General features: G+C 46.6%; 1 protein-coding gene across 1 annotated transcript in view; it reads left to right on the plus strand.

The window, feature by feature from the left end:
* Positions 1–2361: 2361 nt before the first annotated feature.
* The window catches only part of INO80 (INO80 complex ATPase subunit), a 197428-nt gene continuing 176655 nt past the window's right edge, over positions 2362–23134 (plus strand). The window contains exon 1 of the mRNA XM_063947351.1: positions 2362–2486. The gene's annotated coding sequence lies outside the window, so the exon portion shown is untranslated. The remainder of the gene's footprint in view (positions 2487–23134) is intronic.

Here is a 23134-nt window from a genome sequence, read left to right on the forward strand (position 1 = left end):
CAACAGCTCCACCCAGTCGTCCTGTGAAGGAGAGAGATAAATGCGGAGAAAAGTCTCTAAGTCCTGGATAACTCTTTCGGTTTGTTCGTTGGTTTGTGGGTGGTAGGCAGAAGAAAACTTGAGTTTTATTTGTAGAACAGAACAGAGAGCTTTCCAGAATCTTGCAGTGAACTGTACCCCTTAATTGGTGACCACCTCCTGAGGTAATCCGTGTAACCAAAATTGTTCTCGGATGAATAGTTGAGCCAATTTGGGAGCCGTTGGTAGACCTGTCAACGGGACAAAATGTGCCAGCCAGTGTGTATGCACCTTTAGTCAGTCAGCTCTGCTATACAGACTTTCAAGCAGTTTCAATAAGGAGACACATGTGGATTGTACCAGCTCTTTAACTGACATCCAAAGTTATTCCTCCTCACTTCCCTACAAAATATAAATGATTATGACACGGGTCACCCAAATATTTAATAAAGATATATGGGCCATATATCATATTGTGCAAGTGATGGATGTAAACTTATAGTTTAGTTATAGGTTGTTGTGGATTTTAACTAGTTACTAAATTGGTATCTGGTAGTAACAAGTTGTGTTATACTAATTTATTTCGGTGTTATCACTATTCTCATAAGTTAAAGCTGGATTTAGAAAAGTTCCAAAATAATAAACCGACATTTTAGCATCTAGTTTCGCTCCGTGAAAAGGACCTTTCCTATAATTCACTGGGTCCACGTCACAAACTATTTGGAATAGTAACCTGTGATGTGCAAAGCAAGATATCGAGCCCGAAGCGTGGTGAGTGAAGCGTGCCCGCAAGGGTACAATGCTGCATAAATATAACTAAATACTCTAAAACAAACGGAGAATGGATAAAACATCATGGGGTCTATTTACTAACCCTAATGGTGCCCATACACTTGTGAGATAATCGGTGCTAACCTTCGATTTCGATCGCATCTGTGAGAGAAATCGAAGGATTGTATGCACATTTTAGGTACCTTTCGACTCGATGTGCGGGCATGCCGGTCGAATCTCAAGATAGTAAGTGCTGCACTTAATATTTATCGAATCGCAGTGCGATCGCATTTGTTTTTAAAAACACATGCTATATATCGCACTGCGATGGGCACCCGCCGGGAGCGGCCAGAGGCTGCTCCCATTCAGCGGTGATGTGCCCATCACGTGATTACCATGCGATCTATCGCATGGTAATAACTTTGGCAGTTCAGGTGCGATGACGACTTCAGCGTACCTGAACTGCCGGTGCGATGCCCCACGATGTCACGTCGCGGGGCATCACACAACTGTATGGGCACCATTAGATGGAGATAAAGTAAAGATTATCTGACAGATAATTGTAAGCCCTTCATGGAGATAAAGTACCAGCCAATAAGCTTCTGTCATTTTTCAAATACAGACTGTGACATGTTGGGAGCTGATTGGCTGGTACTTTATCTCCGTCCACTTTATCTCCATGAAGGGTTTACAATTATCTGGCAGATAATCTGCCAGATCTAGTTGGTTGGAATGAAGATCTGCTAATGATGAGAGCAAATGACAATCTACCATTTGCTCCCAAACACAGGAAAACTAACAAAACCTGTCGTTCATACAAATTAGTTAAACACAAATTCAACCAACTTGGATAAACGACTGTTTTTGTCCATTTTGCAGTTTTTGGGAACAAATGGTCGATTGCCATTTGCTCTCAGCCATTACCAAATTTTAATTCCAACCAGCTAAATCTGGCAGATTATCTGACAGATAATTGTATAGTGTGTACCTAGGCTTAGTAAACAATAGACCCATGACAGCTGTAAGGGCGGAAGTTCTCTTCTGCCCAGTGCCCACTCGTGCTGTCACAGCCTGGTCCTGCTCACGAAGGGAAAATAGAGTACACAACTGTGGGGGTAATAGCTGCCGGGCCCAGCACGCCGTGGCCGGGAGCGCGCACGTACGCCTACAGCACCCGCTGGCTCCCTTTCTATTAACGGTCATATCAGCCTAACCATGCCCAAAGTGAGAACGCTACGTCACGGCACCGCTAACTCTCGCGACACTTCTCTCGAGACTTGTCCGATCACTATGGTGACGTCACCTCAGCCTTTCAGCCATCTCCTACACACAGGCAGGCGCGCTCAATCGAGGAGCCTAACGCGTCGATGCAGACCCCCTAGAAACTAGGGTTAGAATAAGATAACTGGCTGCGGCACCCACATAGCTGGTCCCAGACCGGCTCCCACTACACGCGGTAGCGGTTAGTCGGGCAGCCAGAAGCCGCCCGGTTTCGGGAGCCGGTGAGAAGGAAGGATCTGGCTCGATTGTTTTAGCCTGGGTAATGGCGCCGCTCCCCCCCGCCATGGCTCCCTGTCTCCCTGCTCTCTCAGTGAGAGAGAGTGGCCGCCGCCTGCAGGAGCCAACCAGGCCAGGGCCGCTCCGAGCCAGCCCCGACATCCAGCCGCTCGCACCGGCCCCGGGGGAGGAGACGTGAGGTGAGGCCTGGGGGGCAGCGGGAGGAGCCGAGGCGGCTCTTAGTGCCATGTAACCGGGCGGCCTCTGCCCAGCACAGCGCCTGCAGCTGCTGCCGCGTCACTGCGGCCCGGGTCAGTGAGAGCGAGGAGACACGGGGCTCCCTGGCCGGAGGATGGGCAGATGTGGGGTGCTGCGGGTGACAGGGGTCTCTCTGGTGGAAGCTCTGGGAAGGGGGGGCCCGAGTGGGTGGGGAAGTCAGGGAGTAGAGGAGGGGGTTCATTCATTCTGCCCTCCTGACACATCCCAACAGCAGTATGTGACATAACACACACACACACACACACACACACACACACACACATGTGTATATATATATATATATATATATATATATGTGTGTGTGGAAACTCACCTGGTAATCTTCGCTGACAAAGTTACTGTTACAGAAGTTTGCAGTTTCATACTTCGGTGTTTCCCTTTCTGGATGAAAGCATGTAGAGCAAGATGAGCATAAACCCAAAGCATAAACCCAATTCCCATTGAGCCTCCAAAAATGTACCGAACACAAGTTCCATTATTTTCTTTCCTGTTTGGAAGTGCCGCAGTGCTGCTTTAGGAACAGAATTCCCTCTATACAGTGCACAAAACTGGTTGTGTTTTTGGACTACAAGTCTGTTTAAATTTTTTTTTTTTTAAAGAGACTTTTTCCAGATATGCAGGTCATGTTGTTTTTTGTTACAGGTGCGTCCATTTACATCTGCCCCATTTGGCATGATACAGTGGTCAATTAAATTTGCAGACAGTTAAATTATTGCCGGGAATTAGCTCCCGTCGCTATTCAATTCTGCTCATGTTAAGTCGGCGAATGCCCGTTCTCCCTGACTTAACAGGTTGATTTGTCGGGGGAATGGGCATTCTCCGACTTAACTGCCCGGCGCGATGCTGATTCCTGACAGAATCAGCCTCGTACCGGCCGCGCGCCAGCACTTTTGTCGGATTTCTGCTCGTAACCCCTGGGGGTGAGAGAAGAATTCCTGACAATTGTTGCATGGTGCTGTATTGAATAGCGCCGGGAGCTAATTCCCGGCGCTATTCAACTGTTGGCAACTTGAATTGACCACACAGACTTCTCGACTTAAGGTCCTCATGTATCAGTGGCGGATTGCCTCAATTTCCTGATCCCCTGACGGCCGGGGAAATAGGGAATATTGAACATGTTTTAAAATCTTGATTGGCAAATCCTGACCAAAAACAGGAAAGAGAAATGAAGAATTTCCTGATTCACAGATGGATTGCCAATCATTGGTGGCCGCAGAATGGCGAAACGGTGCTCTGATGTATGGGGCCCTTTAGTGACGCCAAGCTTCCTTTCAGAAACCTAAACATTGGGCCGGATGTAATGAAGTCCAAGTTGGCCGGAGGAGCCGGTTCCTGGTCGAACTTGGACGCTTTCTTAAAGTAGGAATGATTTACAAGGTTTTGCTTTGTACGTGATTGCCGCTTTTTAAAAAAAAGTCAGAATTTGACTGAGAACCTGCACTTCCGGGCAACCCAGATTTCATTACATCTGGCCGCTTATGGGTGAATTAAATTTTTTCCCCACAGATAGATGGTTCCCAACTGAGCAATTCAATTGTTGCTCTATTTGGCTGTGATTGGCCGCTGGGGGACACATTTCAGCTTGCAGCCCACGGAGTTGGTGAGCTGAAATGTGCAAAAATGTGGTTGTTTTTCGGCGCCCATTACTGTAGGCTGGTTTAGCTGCTTTACGCGGCTAAAGCCGGTCTTTTTGGGCACTACATGTGCAATTAAAACAAAATTGAATAACGCACCCAGATCTCGTGTCACTTTAGATGGGCTATCGGTAGTGCATAAACAATTGAGTTGCCCACTTATTGGGTAAAAGTGTACCACTGGAGAAGTTGCCCATTGCTGCCAATCCGCTTTGAGGAAGCATTTATTTATTAACCGTTTCTTATATAGCGCAGCATATTCCGTTGCGCTTTACAATTAGAACAACAGTAATAGAACAAAACTGGGTAAAAACAGACAGACATAGAGGTAGGAAGGCCCTGCTCGCAAGCTTACAATCTATAGATCAAGTTTATTTTATAAAATGGTAGGTGGATGCTTATTGGGTGCTGTGGACAACGTCTCCACTTCTCTCTTTTCACTGCTTGATACATTAACCTACATGTATTTTTCTCTAACGTCCTAGTGGATGCTGGGGACTCCGAAAGGACCATGGGGAATAGCGGCTCCGCAGGAGACTGGGCACAAAGTAAAAGCTTTAGGACTAGCTGGTGTGCACTGGCTCCTCCCCCTATGACCCTCCTCCAAGCCTCAGTTAAGATTTTGTGCCCGAACGAGAAGGGTGCAATCTAGGTGGCTCTCCTGAGCTGCTTAGAGTAAAAGTTTAAATAGGTTTTTTATTTTCAGTGAGACCTGCTGGCAACAGGCTCACTGCATCGAGGGACTAAGGGGAGAAGGAGCGAACTCACCTGCGTGCAGAGTGGATTGGGCTTCTTAGGCTACTGGACATTAGCTCCAGAGGGACGATCACAGGCCCAGCCATGGATGGGTCCCGGAGCCGCGCCGCCGGCCCCCTTACAGATGCTGAAGCAAGAAGAGGTCCATAAATCGGCGGCAGAAGACTTTCCTGTCTTCATAAGGTAGCGCACAGCACTGCAGCTGTGCGCCATTGCTCTCAGCACACTTCGGTCACTGAGGGTGCAGGACGCTGGGGGGGGGCGCCCTGGGAAGCAATGAATTTACCTTATTTGGCAAAAAATACATCACATATAGCTCCTGGGCTATATGGATGTATTTATCCCTGCCAGTTTTCCAGAAAAAAGCGGGAGAAGAGCCCGCCGTGAAGGGGGCGGGGCCTATCTCCTCAGCACACAGCGCCATTTTTCCCACACAGCTCCGCTGGTAGGAAGGCTCCCAGAATCTCCCCTGCATCCTGCAACTACAGAAACAGGGTAAAAAAGAGAGGGGGGCACTTATTTGGCAAAATAACAGATATAAGCAGCTATAAGGGATAGACACTTATTGTAAGGTTGTCCCTATACATATATAGCGCTCTGGTGTGTGCTGGCAAACTCTCCCTCTGTCTCCCCAAGGGGCTAAGTGGGTCCTGTCCTCTATCAGAGCATTCCCTGTGTGTGTGCTGGGTGTCGGTACGTGTGTGTCGACATGTATGAGGAGGAAAATGATGTGGAGGCGGAGCAATTGCCTATAATGGTGATGTCACCCCCTAGGGAGTCGACACCTGAATGGATGGCCGTAATTAAGGAATTACGTGACAGTGTCGGCACGTTACAGAAAACTGTTGACGACATGAGACAGCCGGCAGCTCAGTTAGTGCCTGTCCAGGCGTCTCAAACACCGTCAGGGGCTATTAAACGCCCGTTACCTCAGTGGGTCGACAAGGACCCAGACACAGACACTGACTCCAGTGTCGACGGTGAAGAAACAAACGTATTTTCCAGTAAGGCCACACGTTACATGATCACGGCAATGAAGGAGGTTTTGCACATCTCTGATACTGCAAGTACCACAAAAAGGGGTATTATGTGGGGTGTGAAAAAACTACCCGTAGTTTTTCCTGAATCAGATGAATTGAATGAAGTGTGTGATGAAGCGTGGGTTACCCCCGACAAAAAACTGCTAATTTCTAAAAAATTATTGGCACTATATCCCTTCCCACCAGAGGTTAGGGCTCGTTGGGAAACACCCCCTAGGGTGGATAAGGCGCTCACACGCTTATCAAAACAAGTGGCGTTACCGTCTCCAGAAACGGCCGCCCTTAAGGAGCCAGCAGATAGGAGGCTGGAAAATATCCTTAAAAGTATATACACACATACTGGTGTTATACTGCGACCAGCAATAGCCTCAGCCTGGATGTGCAGTGCTGGGGTGGCTTGGTCGGATTCCCTGACTGAAAATATTGATACCCTGGACAGGGACAATATATCATTGACTATAGAGCATTTAAAGGATGCATTCCTATATATGCGAGATGCACAGAGAGACATTTGCACTCTAGCATCAAGAGTAAGTGCGATGTCCATTTCTGCCAGAAGAGGATTATGGACGCGACAGTGGTCAGGGGATGCGGATTCAAAACGGCATATGGAAGTATTGCCGTATAAAGGGGAGGAGTTATTTGGGGGCGGTCTATCGGACCTGGTGGCCACGGCAACGGCTGGGAAATCCACCTTTTTACCCCAAGTCACCTCGCAGCAGAAAAAGATACCGCCTTTTCAGGCTCAGTCCTTTCGTCCCCATAAGGGCAAGCGGGCAAAAGGCCACTCATATCTGCCCCGGGGCAGAGGAAGGGGAAAAAGACTGCAACAGACAGCTTCTTCCCACGACCAGAAGCCCTCCCCCGCTTCTGCCAAGTCCTCAGCATGACGCTGGGGCCTTACAAGCGGACTCAGGCACGGTGGGGGCCCGTCTCAAGAATTTCAGCGCGCAGTGGGCTCACTCGCAAGTAGACCCCTGGATCCTGCAGGTAGTATCTCAGGGGTACAAATTGGAATTCGAGACGTCTCCCCCTCGCCGGTTCCTGAAGTCTGCTTTACCAACGTCTACCCCCGACAGGGAGGCGGTATTGGAAGCCATTCACAAGCTGTATTCCCAGCAAGTGATAATCAAGGTACCCCTCCTACAACAGGGAAAGGGGTATTACTCCACGCTGTTTGTGGTACCGAAGCCGGACGGCTCGGTGAGACCCATTTTAAATCTGAAAGCCTTGAACACTTACATAAAAAGGTTCAAGTTCAAGATGGAGTCACTCAGAGCAGTGATAGCGAACCTGGAAGAAGGGGACTACATGGTGTCTCTGGACATCAAGGATGCTTACCTCCATGTCCCAATTTGCCCTTCTCACCAAGGGTACCTCAGGTCTGTGGTACAGAACTGTCACTATCCGTTTCAGACGCTGCCGTTTGGATTGTCCACGGCACCCCGGGTCTTTACCAAGGTAATGGCCGAAATGATGATTCTTCTTCGAAGAAAAGGCGTCTTAATTATCCCTTACTTGGATGATCTCCTGATAAGGGCACGGTCCAGAGAACAGTTAGAGGTCGGAGTAGCACTATCTCAAATAGTACTACGACAGCACGGATGGATTCTAAATATTCCAAAATCGCAGCTGATTCCGACGACACGTCTGCTGTTCCTAGGGATGATTCTGGACACAGTACAGAAAAAGGTGTTTCTCCCGGAAGAGAAAGCCAGGGAGTTATCCGACCTAGTCAGGAAACTCCTAAGACCAGGCCAGGTGTCAGTGCATCAGTGCACAAGGGTCCTGGGAAAGATGGTGGCTTCTTACAAAGCGATTCCATTCGGCAGATTCCACGCAAGAACTTTTCAGTTGGATCTGCTAGACAAATGGTCCGGATCGCATCTTCAAATGCATCAGCGGATTACCCTGTCTCCAAGGACAAGGGTGTCTCTCCTGTGGTGGTTACAGAGTGCTCATCTCCTAGAGGGCCGCAGATTCGGCATTCAGGATTGGATCCTGGTGACCACGGATGCCAGCCTGAGAGGCTGGGGAGCAGTCACACAGGGAAAAAATTTCCAGGGCTTGTGGTCAAGCATGGAAACGTCACTTCACATAAATATCCTGGAACTAAGGGCCATTTACAATGCCCCAAGTCAGGCAAGGCCTCTGCTTCAGGGTCAGCCAGTATTGATCCAGTCGGACAACATCACGGCAGTCGCCCACGTAAACAGACAGGGCGGCACAAGAAGCAGGAGGGCAATGACGGAAGTGACAAGGATTCTTCGCTGGGCGGAAAATCATGTGATAGCACTGTCAGCAGTGTTCATTCCGGGAGTGGACAACTGGGAAGCAGACTTCCTCAGCAGACACGATCTTCACCCGGGGGAGTGGGGACTTCACCCAGAAGTCTTCCACTTGATTGTAAACCGTTGGGAAAAACCAAAGGTGGACATGATGGCGTCTCGCCTCAACAAAAAACTGGACAGATATTGCTCCAGGTCAAGGGACCCTCAGGCAATAGCTGTGGACGCTCTGGTAACACCGTGGGTGTACCGGTCAGTCTATGTGTTCCCTCCTCTTCCTCTCATACCAAAAGTACTGAGAATCATAAGAAGGAGAGGAGTAAAGACTATACTCGTGGCTCCGGATTGGCCAAGAAGGACTTGGTACCCGGAAATTCAAGAGATGCTCACGGAAGACCCGTGGCCTCTACCTCTAAGACAGGACCTGCTCCAGCAGGGACCATGTCTGTTCCAAGACTTGCCGCGGCTGCGTTTGACGGCATGGCGGTTGAACGCCGGATCCTGAAGGAAAAAGGCATTCCGGATGAAGTCATCCCTACCCTGATCAAAGCCAGGAAGGATGTAACCGTACAACATTATCACCGTATTTGGCGTAAATATGTTGCGTGGTGCGAGGCCAGGAAGGCCCCTACGGAGGAATTTCAACTGTGTCGATTCCTGCATTTCCTGCAAACAGGACTGTCTATGGACCTCAAATTAGGGTCCATTAAGGTTCAAATTTCGGCCCTGTCGATATTCTTCCAAAAAGAACTAGCTTCTGTTCCTGAAGTTCAGACGTTTGTCAAGGGAGTACTGCATATACAGCCTCCTTTTGTGCCTCCAGTGGCACCTTGGGATCTCAATGTAGTGTTGGGATTCCTAAAATCACATTGGTTTGAACCACTCACCACTGTGGACTTGAAATATCTCACATGGAAAGTGGTAATGCTGTTAGCCCTGGCTTCAGCCAGGCGTGTATCAGAATTGGCGGCTTTATCCTATAAAAGCCCTTACCTAATTTTTCATACGGACAGGGCAGAATTGAGGACTCGTCCTCAATTTCTCCCTAAGGTGGTTTCAGCATTTCACTTAAACCAACCTATTGTGGTGCCTGCGGCTACTAGGGACTTGGAGGATTCCAAGTTGCTGGACGTAGTCAGGGCCCTGAAAATATGTTTCCAGGACGGCTGGAGTCAGAAAATCTGACTCGCTGTTTATCCTGTATGCACCCAACAAGCTGGGTGCTCCTGCTTCTAAGCAGACGATTGCTCGTTGGATTTGTAGTACAATTCAGCTTGCACATTCTGTGGCAGGCCTGCCACAGCCAAAATCTATAAAAGCCCATTCCACACGGAAAGTGGGCTCATCTTGGGCGGCTGCCCGAGGGGTCTCGGCTTTACAACTTTGCCGAGCTGCTACTTGGTCAGGGGCAAACACGTTTGCTAAATTCTACAAATTTGATACCCTGGCTGAGGAGGACCTGGAGTTCTCTCATTCGGTGCTGCAGAGTCATCCGCACTCCCGCCCGTTTGGGAGCTTTGGTATAATCCCCATGGTCCTTTCGGAGTCCCCAGTATCCACTAGGACGTTAGAGAAAATAAGAATTTACTTACCGATAATTCTATTTCTCATAGTCCGTAGTGGATGCTGGGCGCCCATCCCAAGTGCGGATTGTCTGCATTACTTGTACATAGTTATAGTTACAAAAATCGGGTTATTGTTGTTGTGAGCCATCTTTTCAGAGGCTCCTCTGTTATCATGCTGTTAACTGGGTTCAGATCACAAGTTGTACGGTGTGATTGGTGTGGCTGGTAAGAGTCTTACCCGGGATTCAAAATCCTTCCTTATTGTGTACGCTCGTCCGGGCACAGTATCCTAACTGAGGCTTGGAGGAGGGTCATAGGGGGAGGAGCCAGTGCACACCAGCTAGTCCTAAAGCTTTTACTTTGTGCCCAGTCTCCTGCGGAGCCGCTATTCCCCATGGTCCTTTCGGAGTCCCCAGCATCCACTACGGACTATGAGAAATAGAATTATCGGTAAGTAAATTCTTATTATTTGCATCACTGATTCGACAACAGTACAATGCACAGGCACCCTGGACACTGGCATCTCGTAGCTTCTGTGTGTGACTAAAGGGCCCCATACACTACAACGATGTGTCTGAGGCTGAAGTCGGAGGCGATTTCCCTTGAACTCTCCCGGGAGTGGTTCCATACGATTTGGTACATTTTGCATGCGATATATCGTATGCCATCCCAGCCATGCTTGCGGAAACCGACATATCACGAGTACAGCACTATTATTATTATTATTATTATCCTTTATTTATATGGCGCCACAAGGGTTCCTCAGCGCCAAATTACAGAGTACATAAACAAATAATCAAACAGGAAAACAGCAACTTACGGTTGATGACAGTATAGGACAAGTACAGGGTAAATGAACATAGTTACATCAGCAGATGACACTGGAATAAGTATCAGGTGACAGAAGACTGCTGGATTTGGTGCAGTTGTAGATTATTAAAGTAAGGAAGGATAAGCACATGAGGGAAGAGGGCCCTGCTCGTGAGAGCTTACATTCTAAAGGGGAGGGGTAGACAGACAGGGGTGACACAGATGGGGTACATAGAGAGCGTAGAACAGAGGGTTAGGATGAGATTTGGCTGGGTTTGGTGAAGAAGTGGGTCTTGAGAGCCCGTTTGAAGTTTTGTGGAGAGTCTGAGGGGGAGAGGTAGGGAATTCCAGAGAAGTGGTGCAGCACGTGAAAAATCTTGGAGGTAGGAGTGGGAGGAAGTAATCCGTAGACAGGAGAGTTGGCGTGCATTAGCAGAGCGAAGAGGATGGGTGGGAGTGTAAAGAGAGATAAGGTCAGAGATGTGATGGGAGAGGAGTGGGTCAGGGCTTTGTAAGCGAGTGTGAGAGGCTTGAAAGCACTAACGATCTAGGGGAGCTAAAACAGTGAAAATGGATAACAGAAAAGTTCCTTGGCGCCAACAAAGAATCAGCTGCACACAGGCTGGTCTAAAAGGTATCCCCAATACCAAGGATAAAATGGGTAAGGTGAAGTAAGACCAGATGTCATGCGCTTATAAGATTAATGAAAAAAGGGGTACTTTCCTCACAAGTCTTTTGCTAAATACTTCATATAAATAGGATCCATATGTGGGGAAAAAAACAGAATTCCAAATATAGTTTAGTATATTCTAAATTTGAAAAATGAGTATATACGGATGATGTCAATGAAAATAGATGGGGGATTACCAGAACTAAGTGCAATACAAGCCACGATATATGCCTTTCAAAAGTATTCCGCAGCTAGGATGATCGTGTGTCAATCCCCTCACAGGTCCTCTGTCGTCAGCCTTTACCACAAACGCTCCCCAGAAACTAAATTCATATAGGGAAAACAGAATTCCAGATATAGTGTAGTAGGTTCAGAGAAAAGTAATTTTAATATATACAAATAAAAATTGCCAATACATAAAAGGTAATAGATGGAGAATTACCACAAATAATAATAAAATCAGCGTTGAATAATGAGTCTCACTGGAAAGAATACAGCTCAAATATCCCCTGATATAAAAAGGTAAAGTTGGAGGTTTACCGGATTTTCAAGAAATATGTGCCTTTGATGTTACGAGGAAGCTGGCTCCGGAACCCGTCTCCCAAAGTGACACACAGTTCCGTCCGTCCGTCCGGTGAAGCTCTTTGCCACACAAGTTTCTCCTGTCATGCAGTGCCGACCGGTTTCGACACTCTTGATGAAGGGAGAGATCCCGAAACCGGTCGGCACTGCATGACAGGAGAAACTTGTGTGACAAAGAGCTTCACCGGACGGACGGACGGAACTGTGTGCCACTTTGGGAGACGGGTTCCGGAGCCAGCTTCCTCGTAACATCAAAGGCACATATTTCTTGAAAATCCGGTAAACCTCCAACTTTACCTTTTTATATCGGGATATTTGAGCTGTATTCTTTCCAGTGAGACTCATTATTCAACGCTGATTTCATTATTATTTGTGGTAATTCTCCATCTATTACCTTTTATGTATTGGCAATTTTTATTTGTATATATTAAAATTACTTTTCTCTGAACCTACTACACTATATCTGGAATTCTGTTTTCCCTATATGAATTTAGTTTCTGGGGAGCGTTTGTGGTAAAGGTTGACGACAGAGGACCTGTGAGGGGATTGACACACGATCATCCTAGCTGCGGAATACTTTTGAAAGGCATATATCGTGGCTTGTATTGCACTTAGTTCTGGTAATCCCCCATCTATTTTCATTGACATCATCCATTTATACTCATTTTTCAAATTTAGAATATACTACACTATATTTGGAATTCTGTTTTTTTTCCCCACACATGGATCCTATTTGTATGAAGTATTTAGCAGAAGACTTGTGAGGAAAGTACCCCTTTTTTCATTAATCTTATAAGTGCATGACATCTGGTCTTACTTCACCTTACCCGGTCTAGGGGAGCTGATCCGACCCTCACAGGAATGCGCATCGGATTGGCTACACCTCCAAAATGTCAGATTTCACCCGATATATCGGCCTGAAATTGGCTGAAATCGAGCATTATCGTTCTAGAGTATGGGGCCCTTTAGTCACTAAGCTGGGTAAAATGGCAAAAGACAGGTGACTCCAGTCGCATGTCATTATACTTAATCTGCGACTTAATACCAATTTATTTGGGACTAAAGTACTATTTCGTTGTGCCTAGTATACTATAAGCATCTTTGTATGTGGCTATGATACGAATAAGACCTAAAATACGAGACGTATGACAAAAAGTATAGGACTCGTTACCCGTGATGGCGTGTCTAAAGTCTTATAACGTATGGTGAATGAAGACACATCTTCACCTCCATTTTGGTTACTATCCGAGAACCAGTATTTCTAAAAACACAATTGCTGCTGTTGTATTGGCATGTGGTAGTTATTGTGGACATGGATCAGTTTAAAATGAATTAAACCACTTGCGTAAAATACTTTTGAAGATATCCACTCAATTTTTTCTTATGGTGCCATGACGTTGCAGAAGTCGTAGGCTGTGTACACACTTGACGATGAGCATAAGATGCAACTTCGTCAAGGCAAACCATATTGTTACCGATATCGTCAGTGGTTGCATCCACCCACATCCAGGTGCATGCAGTCTTGTCCAATATCTTAGATTTCAAGGCTTGCACTAAAGATATTGGACATGGTCAACGACCCACGGGAGCGTGCATCGTTAACGATATACTGCATACACACTGGACGATGTGAACAATAAATGGTCCGATACGCCGGTTCGGATGAAATATCGGCTTCATATCGTCAAGTGTGTACCAAGCCTTAGAACAGCATAAATTCAGAATTTCCTCAAAAGATGTATTGGAAGAATATCTATACCAGTACTCAACATTCAAGTTTTCCCAGCAGGTCATGTTTGAGGATTTTTATCTATTTTAGGCTGGATAATTACTGTCATGGAGCAACAAAGTAAGGGGGTATTCAATTATCCGTGAAAACCGGGCTTTTATCGTGGCTCATGAATACGGATTTATCCAATTGTTTGTGAGACTTTTCCCACAATAATTCTTCATAGGTTTTAATAGGGATTTCTTTTCACCACCTCCTAATCAGGTGAAAAGTTGTGGAAAAATGTTTTCAGAACCAATGGGAAACCCCCCACTCCCAAACACACATTAATGACTTACTAGGCACTTAGAAGCTTTTAATTCTTTTTATTTAGCCAATAAAGATGTAATTATTTTGGGTAAAAAAATTGTAATGCAGAAATCTGGGGTACAAGATATGGAACAGGTGGGAGTTATTGTGTTTTTCTCTAACGTCCTAGTGGATGCTGGGGACTCCGTAAGGACCATGGGGAATAGCGGCTCCGCAGGAGACTGGGCACAGCTAAGAAAGAATTAGGACTACCTGGTGTGCACTGGCTCCTCCCACTATGACCCTCCTCCAGACTTCAGTTAGAATCCTGTGCCCGGCCGAGCTGGATGCACACTAGGGGCTCTCCTGAGCTCCTAGAAAGAAAGTATATGTTAGGTTTTTTATTTTACAGTGAGATCTGCTGGCAACAGACTCACTGCAGCGAGGGACTAAGGGGAGAAGAAGCGAACCTACCTAACTGGTGGTAGCTTGGGCTTCTTAGGTTACTGGACACCATTAGCTCCAGAGGGATCGACCGCATGGAACCGGCCATTGGTGTTCGGTCCCGGAGCCGCGCCGCCGGCCCCCTTACAGAGCCAGAAGCAAGAAGAATCCGGAAAATCGGCGGCAGAAGACATCAGTCTTCACCAAGGTAGCGCACAGCACTGCAGCTGTGCGCCATTGCTCCTCATACACACTTCACACTCCGGTCACTGAGGGTGCAGGGCGCTGGGGGGGCGCCCTGAGAAGCAATAAATACACCTTGGCTGGCAAATATATCACAATATATAGCCCCAGAGGCTATATATGTGATAAATACCCCTGCCAGAATCCATAAAAAAGCGGGAGAAAAGTCCGCGAAAAAGGGGCGGAGCTATCTCCCTCTGCACACTGGCGCCATTTTTCCCTCACAGTTCCGCTGGAAGGAAGCTCCCTGACTCTCCCCTGCAGTCTACACTACAGAAAAGGGTAAAAAAGAGAGGGGGGGGCACTAAATTTAGGCGCAAAATACATATATAGCAGCTATAGGGGATATAATTTAGTTAATCCCTGTATTATATAGCGCTCTGGTGTGTGCTGGCATACTCTCTCTCTGTCTCCCCAAAGGGCTTTGTGGGGTCCTGTCTTCTGTCAGAGCATTCCCTGTGTGTGTGCGGTGGGTCGGTACGGCTGTGTCGACATGTTTGATGAGGAGACTTATGTGGAGGAGGAGCAGGTGCCTATAAATGTGTTGTCACCCCCTGCGGGGCAGACACCGGAGTGGATGGACTTGTGGAAGGAATTACGCGAAAGTGTCGACTCCTTACATAAAAAATTTGACGACATGCCAAATGTGGGGCAGCCGGCTTCTCAGCCCGTGCCTGCCCAGATGCCTCAAAAGTCATCAGGGGCTCTAAAACGCCCGCTACCTCAGGTGACAGACACAGATGTCGACACGGATACTGATACCAGTGTCGACGATGAAGAGACTAATGTAATGTCCAATAGGGCCACTCGTTATATGATTGAGGCAATGAAAAATGTTTTACACATTTCTGAGGTGACCCCAGGTACCACAAAAAAGGGTATTATGTTTGGGGAGAAAAAACTACCAGTAGTTTTTCCCCCTTCTGAAGAATTAAATGACGTGTGTGAACTAGCGGGGGCTTCCCCTGATAAAAAAGGAGTCTCTCCATAAAGCTATATATACACACACTGGTATTATACTGAGACCAGCTATTGCCTCAGCATGGATGTGCAGTGCGGCAGCTGCATGGTCAGACTCCCTGTCAGAGAACATTGACACCCTAGACAGGGACACTATATTGTTAAACATAGAGCATATTAAAGACGCAGTCTTTTACATAAGAGATGCACAGAGGGATATTTGCCGGCTGGCATCAAAAATAAGTGCACTGTCCATTTGTGCCAGGAGAGGGTTATGGACCCGGCAGTGGACAGGGGATGCAGATTCCAAAAGGCACATGGAAGTTTTGCCTTATAAGGGTGAGGAGTTGTTCGGGGATGGTCTTTCAGACTTAGTTTCCACAGCAACAGCTGGGAAGTCGGCATTTTTGCCACATGTCCCCTCACAACCAAAGAGAGCACCGTATTATCAGGTGCAGTCCTTTCGCCCCCAAAAGAGCAGACGGGATAGAGGCGCGTCCTTTCTGCCCAGAGGCAGAGGTAGGGGAAAAAAGCTGCAGCATACAGCCACTTCCCAGGAACAAAAGTCCTCCCCCGCTTCTTCTGCTAAGTCCGCCGCATGACGCTGGGGCTCAGCAGGCGGAGCCAGGTACGGTGGGGGGCCGTCTCAAAAACTTCAGCAATCAGTGGGCTCGCTCACAGGTAGATCCCTGGATCCTTCAAGTGGTATCTCAGGGGTACAGGCTGGAATTCGAGACATCCCCCCCCCCCCTGCCGTTTCCTCAAATCTGCCTTACCAACGACTCCTTCAGAAAGGGAGGCTGTGTTAGAGGCAATTCACAAGCTGTATTCCCAGCAGGTGATAGTCAAGGTGCCCCTACTTCAACAAGGACGGGGTTACTATTCCACAATGTTTGTGGTACCGAAACCGGACGGTTCGGTGAGACCCATTTTAAATTTGAAATCCTTGAACACATATTTGAAAAAATTCAAGTTCAAGATGGAATCGCTCAGGGCGGTTATTGCAAGCCTGGAAGAGGGAGATTACATGGTATCTCTGGACATCAAGGATGCTTACCTGCATGTCCCCATTTACCATCCTCACCAGGAGTACCTCAGATTTGTGGTACAGGATTGTCATTACCAATTCCAGACGTTGCCGTTCGGCCTGTCCACGGCACCGAGGGTATTTACCAAGGTAATGGCCGAAATGATGATACTCCTTCGGAAAAAGGGAGTTTTAATTGTTCCATACTTGGACGATCTCCTGATAAGGGCGAGGTCCAGAGAGCAGTTGTTGGTCGGCGTAGCATTATCTCAGGAGATGCTACACCAGCACGGTTGGATTCTGAATATTCCAAAGTCTCAGCTGGTTCCGGCGACACGTATACTGTTCCTAGGGATGATTCTGGACACGGTCCAGAAAAAAGTGTTTCTCCCAGAGGAGAAAGCCGAGGAGCTGTCGTCTCTAGTGAGAGGCCTCCTGAAACCAAAACAGGTGTCGGTGCATCATTGCACGCGAGTCCTGGGAAAGATGGTAGCTTCCTACGAAGCGATTCCATTCGGCAGGTTCCATGCCAGAACTTTTCAGGGGGACCTGTTGGACCAATGGTCCGGATCGCATCTTCAAATGCATCGGTTGATAACCCTGTCTCCAAGGACCAGGGTGTCTCTGCTGTGGTGGCTGCAGAGTGCTCATCTCAGAGAGGGACGCAGATTCGGCATACAGGACTGGGTCCTGGTGACCACGGATGCCAGCCTTCGGGGCTGGGGGGCAGTCACTCAGGGAAGAAACTTCCAAGGACTTTGGTCGAGTCAGGAGACTTCCCTACACATAAATGTTCTGGAACTGAGGGCCATTTACAATGCCCTAAGTCAAGCAAAGCCCCTGCTTCAAAACCGGCCGGTTCTGATCCAGTCAGACAACATCACGGCGGTCGCCCATGTAAATCGACAGGGCGGCACAAGAAGCAGGGCGGCGATGGCAGAAGCCACAAGGATTCTCCGTTGGGCGGAAAATCACGTGTTAGCACTGTCAGCAGTGTTCATTCCGGGAGTAGACAACTGGGAAGCAGACTTCCTCAGCAGGCACGACCTCCACCCGGGAGAGTGGGGACTTCATCCAGAAGTCTTCCAACTGATTGTAAACCGTTGGGAAAGGCCACAGGTGGACATGATGGCAACCCGCTTAAACAAAAAGCTGGAAAAATATTGCGCCAGGTCAAGAGACCCTCAGGCGATAGCTGTGGACGCTCTAGTGACACCGTGGGTGTACCGGTCGGTTTATGTGTTCCCTCCTCTTCCTCTCATACCCAAGGTACTGAGGATAATAAGGAGAAGAGGCGTAAGAACTATACTCATTGTTCCGGATTGGCCAAGAAGAGCTTGGTTCCCGGAACTTCAAGAAATGATCTCAGAGGACCCATGGCCTCTGCCGCTCAGACAGGACCTGCTGCTACATGGGCCCTGTCTGTTCCAAGACTTACCGCGACTGCGTTTGACGGCATGGCGGTTGAACGCCGGATCCTAAAAGAAAAGGGTATTCCGGAGGAAGTCATTCCTACGCTTATTAAAGCTAGGAAAGAGGTAACCGTACAACATTATCACCGCATATGGCGAAAATATGTTGCGTGGTGTGAGGCCAGGAAGGCCCCAACGGAGGAATTCCAGTTAGGTCGATTTCTGCACTTCCTACAGTCAGGGGTGACTATGGGCCTAAAATTGGGTTCCATTAAGGTCCAGATTTCAGCTCTGTCGATTTTCTTCCAAAAAGAACTGGCTTCACTGCCTGAAGTTCAGACATTTGTCAAGGGAGTGCTGCATATTCAGCCTCCTTTTGTGCCCCCAGTGGCACTGTGGGACCTCAACGTGGTGTTGGGTTTCCTAAAGTCACATTGGTTTGAGCCACTCAAAACCGTGGATTTAAAATATCTCACGTGGAAAGTGGTCATGCTTTTGGCCTTGGCTTCGGCAAGGCGGGTGTCAGAATTGGCGGCTTTGTCATGTAAAAGCCCCTATTTGATTTTCCATATGGATAGTGCAGAATTGAGGACTCGTCCCCAATTTCTTCCTAAGGTGGTATCAGCTTTTCACTTGAACCAACCTATCGTGGTGCCTGCGGCTACTAGGGACTTGGAGGACTCCAAGTTACTGGACGTAGTCAGGGCCTTGAAAATTTATGTTTCCAGGACGGCTGGAGTCAGGAAGACTGACTCGCTATTTATCCTGTATGCACCAAACAAGATGGGTGCTCCTGCTTCAAAGCAGACTATTGCTCGCTGGATTTGTAGCACAATTCAGCTTGCGCATTCTGTGGCTGGCCTGCCACAGCCTAAATCTGTAAAAGCCCATTCCACGAGGAAAGTGGGCTCTTCTTGGGCGGCTGCCCGAGGGGTCTCGGCTTTGCAACTTTGCCGAGCTGCTACTTGGTCAGGGGCAAACACGTTTGCAAAATTCTACAAATTTGATACCCTGGCTGAGGAGGACCTTGAGTTCTCTCATTCGGTGCTGCAGAGTCATCCGCACTCTCCCGCCCGTTTGGGAGCTTTGGTATAATCCCCATGGTCCTTACGGAGTCCCCAGCATCCACTAGGACGTTAGAGAAAATAAGATTTTACTCACCGGTAAATCTATTTCTCGTAGTCCGTAGTGGATGCTGGGCGCCCGTCCCAAGTGCGGACTGTCTGCAATACTTGTATATAGTTATTGTTAACTACAAGGGTTATTGTTGAGCCATCTGTTGAGAGGCTCTGTTATGTTCATACTGTTAACTGGGTATAATATCACGAGTTATACGGTGTGATTGGTGTGGCTGGTATGAGTCTTACCCGGGATTCAAAATCCTTTCCTTATTGTGTCAGCTCTTCCGGGCACAGTATCCTTACTGAAGTCTGGAGGAGGGTCATAGTGGGAGGAGCCAGTGCACACCAGGTAGTCCTAATTCTTTCTTAGCTGTGCCCAGTCTCCTGCGGAGCCGCTATTCCCCATGGTCCTTACGGAGTCCCCAGCATCCACTACGGACTACGAGAAATAGATTTACCGGTGAGTAAAATCTTATTTTATGCATTTATTTTTTTTAAAGTGGCCCAAATATATACTACTAATAATTTAATGTACCCATAATTTAAGTAGATAAATTATTTTGCACAAAAAGTAGCTTTCTATATTTATATATATATATATATATATATATATATATATATATATATATATATTATTTTTTTTTTTTTTTTTTTTCCCCCGCCTATATTTTGTTCAATAATTCAGAATAAGGTTTATTAGCAGCCATTTGACAGATTTTAAGAACCCCAAATATTTTTTTTTTATGGCCAATTATAGACTTCTATACTGTTATCTTATGTTTGTTTTTTTTGGTTACAGGCAGATTTCCACATTCTCACTTATACTTAATGGCTGTAATGCAAGCAAGAATTATTGTGCAAATGCAGAGTTAGCTATTTTCTAATTGAATTGCGCAATAAATATGAGCGCGCATGCAGACTCTAAGTGGAATTATCATGCGATAGGTGCATTAAGTTAGCGCTTCTAATTGAATTCCCTCTATCTCACCTGTGCATAAAAAAATCCACAAAAATGTGACCTGTTGGTGGTACTTCAGGGCTGGAGTTAAGAACCACTGATGTAAAGAAACGTATAACATAATAACCAATTGGCTGAGAGCAATCCTCAACAAAACATGTTACATCCATGAAATGCAACTTCACCGAAACATTTATTTTTAAAGAAAACTTTTTTTTTTTAATAATACAGGTTGAGTATCCCTTATCCAAAACGCTTGGGACCAGAGGTATTTTGGATATGGGATTTTTCCGTATTTTGGAATAATTGCATACCATAATGAGATAACATGGTGATGGGACCCAAGTCTAAGCACAGAATACATTTATGTTACATATACACCTTATACACACAGCCTGAAGGTCATTTTAGCCAATAATCTTTGTAACTTTGTGCATTAAACAAAGTGTGTCTACATTCACACAATTAATTTATGTTTCATATACACCTTATACACACAGCCTGAAGGTCATTTAATACAATATTTTTAATAACTTTGTGTATTAAACAAAGTTTGTGTACATTGAGCCATCAAAAACAAAGGTTTCACTATCTCACTCTCACTCAAAAAAGTCCGTATTTCGGAATATTCCGTATTTTGGAATATTTGGATATGGGATACTCAACCTGTATTATGTTTATATAACCTTTAGGTTATATAAAAACACCTGCACAAGTTTAAGCCTACATAACTGTTCTAGTTTTATGTTGGTTGGTTTGGTCTTTTTTCTTTACCAAACTGCAATATGCATGGTTCTTAATACAATATCCTTGAATTACAAGAACCTGATTGGCCAGAAAATCCTGTTGACTATCAGAGTAGCATGGAGTCTCTTAAGCTGGGTACACACACTAGACGATATGGTACACTTCATTCATAATATCGGCTAGTGTGTATGCACTATGCGACCTCGTACTAATTGTGGCGCAGTCGCAATTAGTGTGTGATCACAGATAGGGGGGCGGTTCCCAGGATGCGAGTCAAAGGATTGCAAATTCTGCCAAAAAGCAGAATTTGCAATCCTTACTGATACCCCTTTTCCACTAGCTCAAAAAACCCTGGTTTTTGCACGGGGGCGCGCATCTACCTGAGTTTGTTTTGTAGTGGAAACGGCTCCCTCAGGAAAAACCCAGGTCAAGTGACCCGGAAATCCTACCCGGCTAGCTACCTGGGTTGAACCCGGGAATGACCAGGGTACGGGTTGATAATGTCGATTATCTTACAGAAAAGAAAGCTATACCTTATACACACTTAGAATACACTTTACCATGGAGCCGCTGTGGCCGCTAAACTTAGTACACACGCTACGTACTTTATACACTGTTTGCGTACGGAGTCCCGTATCACTGTACGGACTTAGCGTACAAACGCCGCGCTGGGGGTACAAAGTACACACCGCGCACACACCCAGAGATACACTTTAAACCTTCACAGCAATGCAATGATAAAACACTTTAAACCTTAGCAGGGCAATGAAGACACGACACCAATTGTGATTTAACCGCTGGGTTCCGACACCACAGTGGATTATTGCTGAAAGGGGGTTACAATACAAATAATACAATACAATATAACAGAGTAAATGGCTACATTCAATGGTACATACTTGAGTAGATTCACTTGCGCTTCCCGGCCCGGTCCTCGGTCATCAAATAGATAACTTTGTGAGTCTTGTGATTTACCAGGCCAGAAGCAGGTTCTCTTTATACACTTCTTCCAAAAGCAATACAATAGATACTGTAATCCCTTTGTCCATTGGACACAGGAATGCACTTTTTCAGTACAGGAGAGGTCATAGGTCGGTTTGAATAGGTAGGCGATGTCTTTCCCAACTGCTCTTGTGGGTGGTCTCCTCTGGATTCCCGCCGCATACATAATGTACAGTAAATACAGTTTATATCTATATTCTAATTCTGCACATAACTATCCGCAGGAACATGCGATCTTCCTCAAACCAACACCGGAATGTTACCCTTAAAATACCCTACAGCTGGATACCAAACACCACCTTATGCCCTTGTTCTGTCCCCTCCTATTCTGTAAAGGTGAATACCTTTGTTCTGAAACCATTTAAACTGTTGTTTATTTCATATGTGGTGCAGGGGGACTATGTGTACATTGTGCACTATTTGGATTAAATATGTAATGTGTTTTGATAGCTCTCCATGCGTTCACAAACTCTACCGTAAATACCCATACCACGCGCTGATGCGCAGGACCGCGGGAGCGACCATACGCAAATTGCGGATATGTGCACACACGGCAGAACAAGTACACGCGCAGAGGCCATCTGTGTGTGGTTTGTACGTGATGTGTGTACTGCAATATTTTTCGACTTTGACAGGGTGTAGTGTAAACATGTTACACGTGTCATCCGACCCGGGACACGTTTACAGCATGCCAAGAGCCCATACCTCCCTGACCGCAGTGTCCCGCAGTCAGGAGGTTGGGGGAGACAGGGCATGCAGACACCAGTGCTGGCTGGGAAAGGTGTGTGCCGGAGGCTGGGGGCAGCCCAGCTGCTTCCAGAGTGCTGGCCATGCCCCCAGCATGATGGTGGGCAGCATCGAATTGTGGGCGTGTCCTAACAGGACCGAGGCCATGCCCCGAGGGTCCAGATCTGCTGGTTTTCGCGGCGCTTGGAGATGATGTCATCTCCAAGCGACGGGCAGAAGACACTGCACCCGTGTCCAGTGTTGGGTTGGCGCCATTGTGGAAAAGGGGTCATGTCTCAGGTCTGACCTGGCTTGGAACCGTGTTCCAAATCCCAAGTCAGACCCGCAACTTTAAGTGGAAAAGGGGTATGAAATGAGGTCCAAGTTTGGAGGAAAACCCCCCAGTTTTTAAAAAACAAACTGAAAAAATGTTTTTTTTGTTTTAAAGCATTTTTTATTTTTTATTTTTTTGCTTTAATGTTTAAATGAAATTTTTTTTAATCATGAATGAGAAACCTAGCTAAATCATGTTTTAATACTTTTAACATTAGTAATGTTATTAGGCTT

The sequence above is a fragment of the Pseudophryne corroboree genome, chromosome 12, assembly GCF_028390025.1.
Source record: "Pseudophryne corroboree isolate aPseCor3 chromosome 12, aPseCor3.hap2, whole genome shotgun sequence".
NCBI lineage: Eukaryota > Metazoa > Chordata > Amphibia > Anura > Myobatrachidae > Pseudophryne > Pseudophryne corroboree.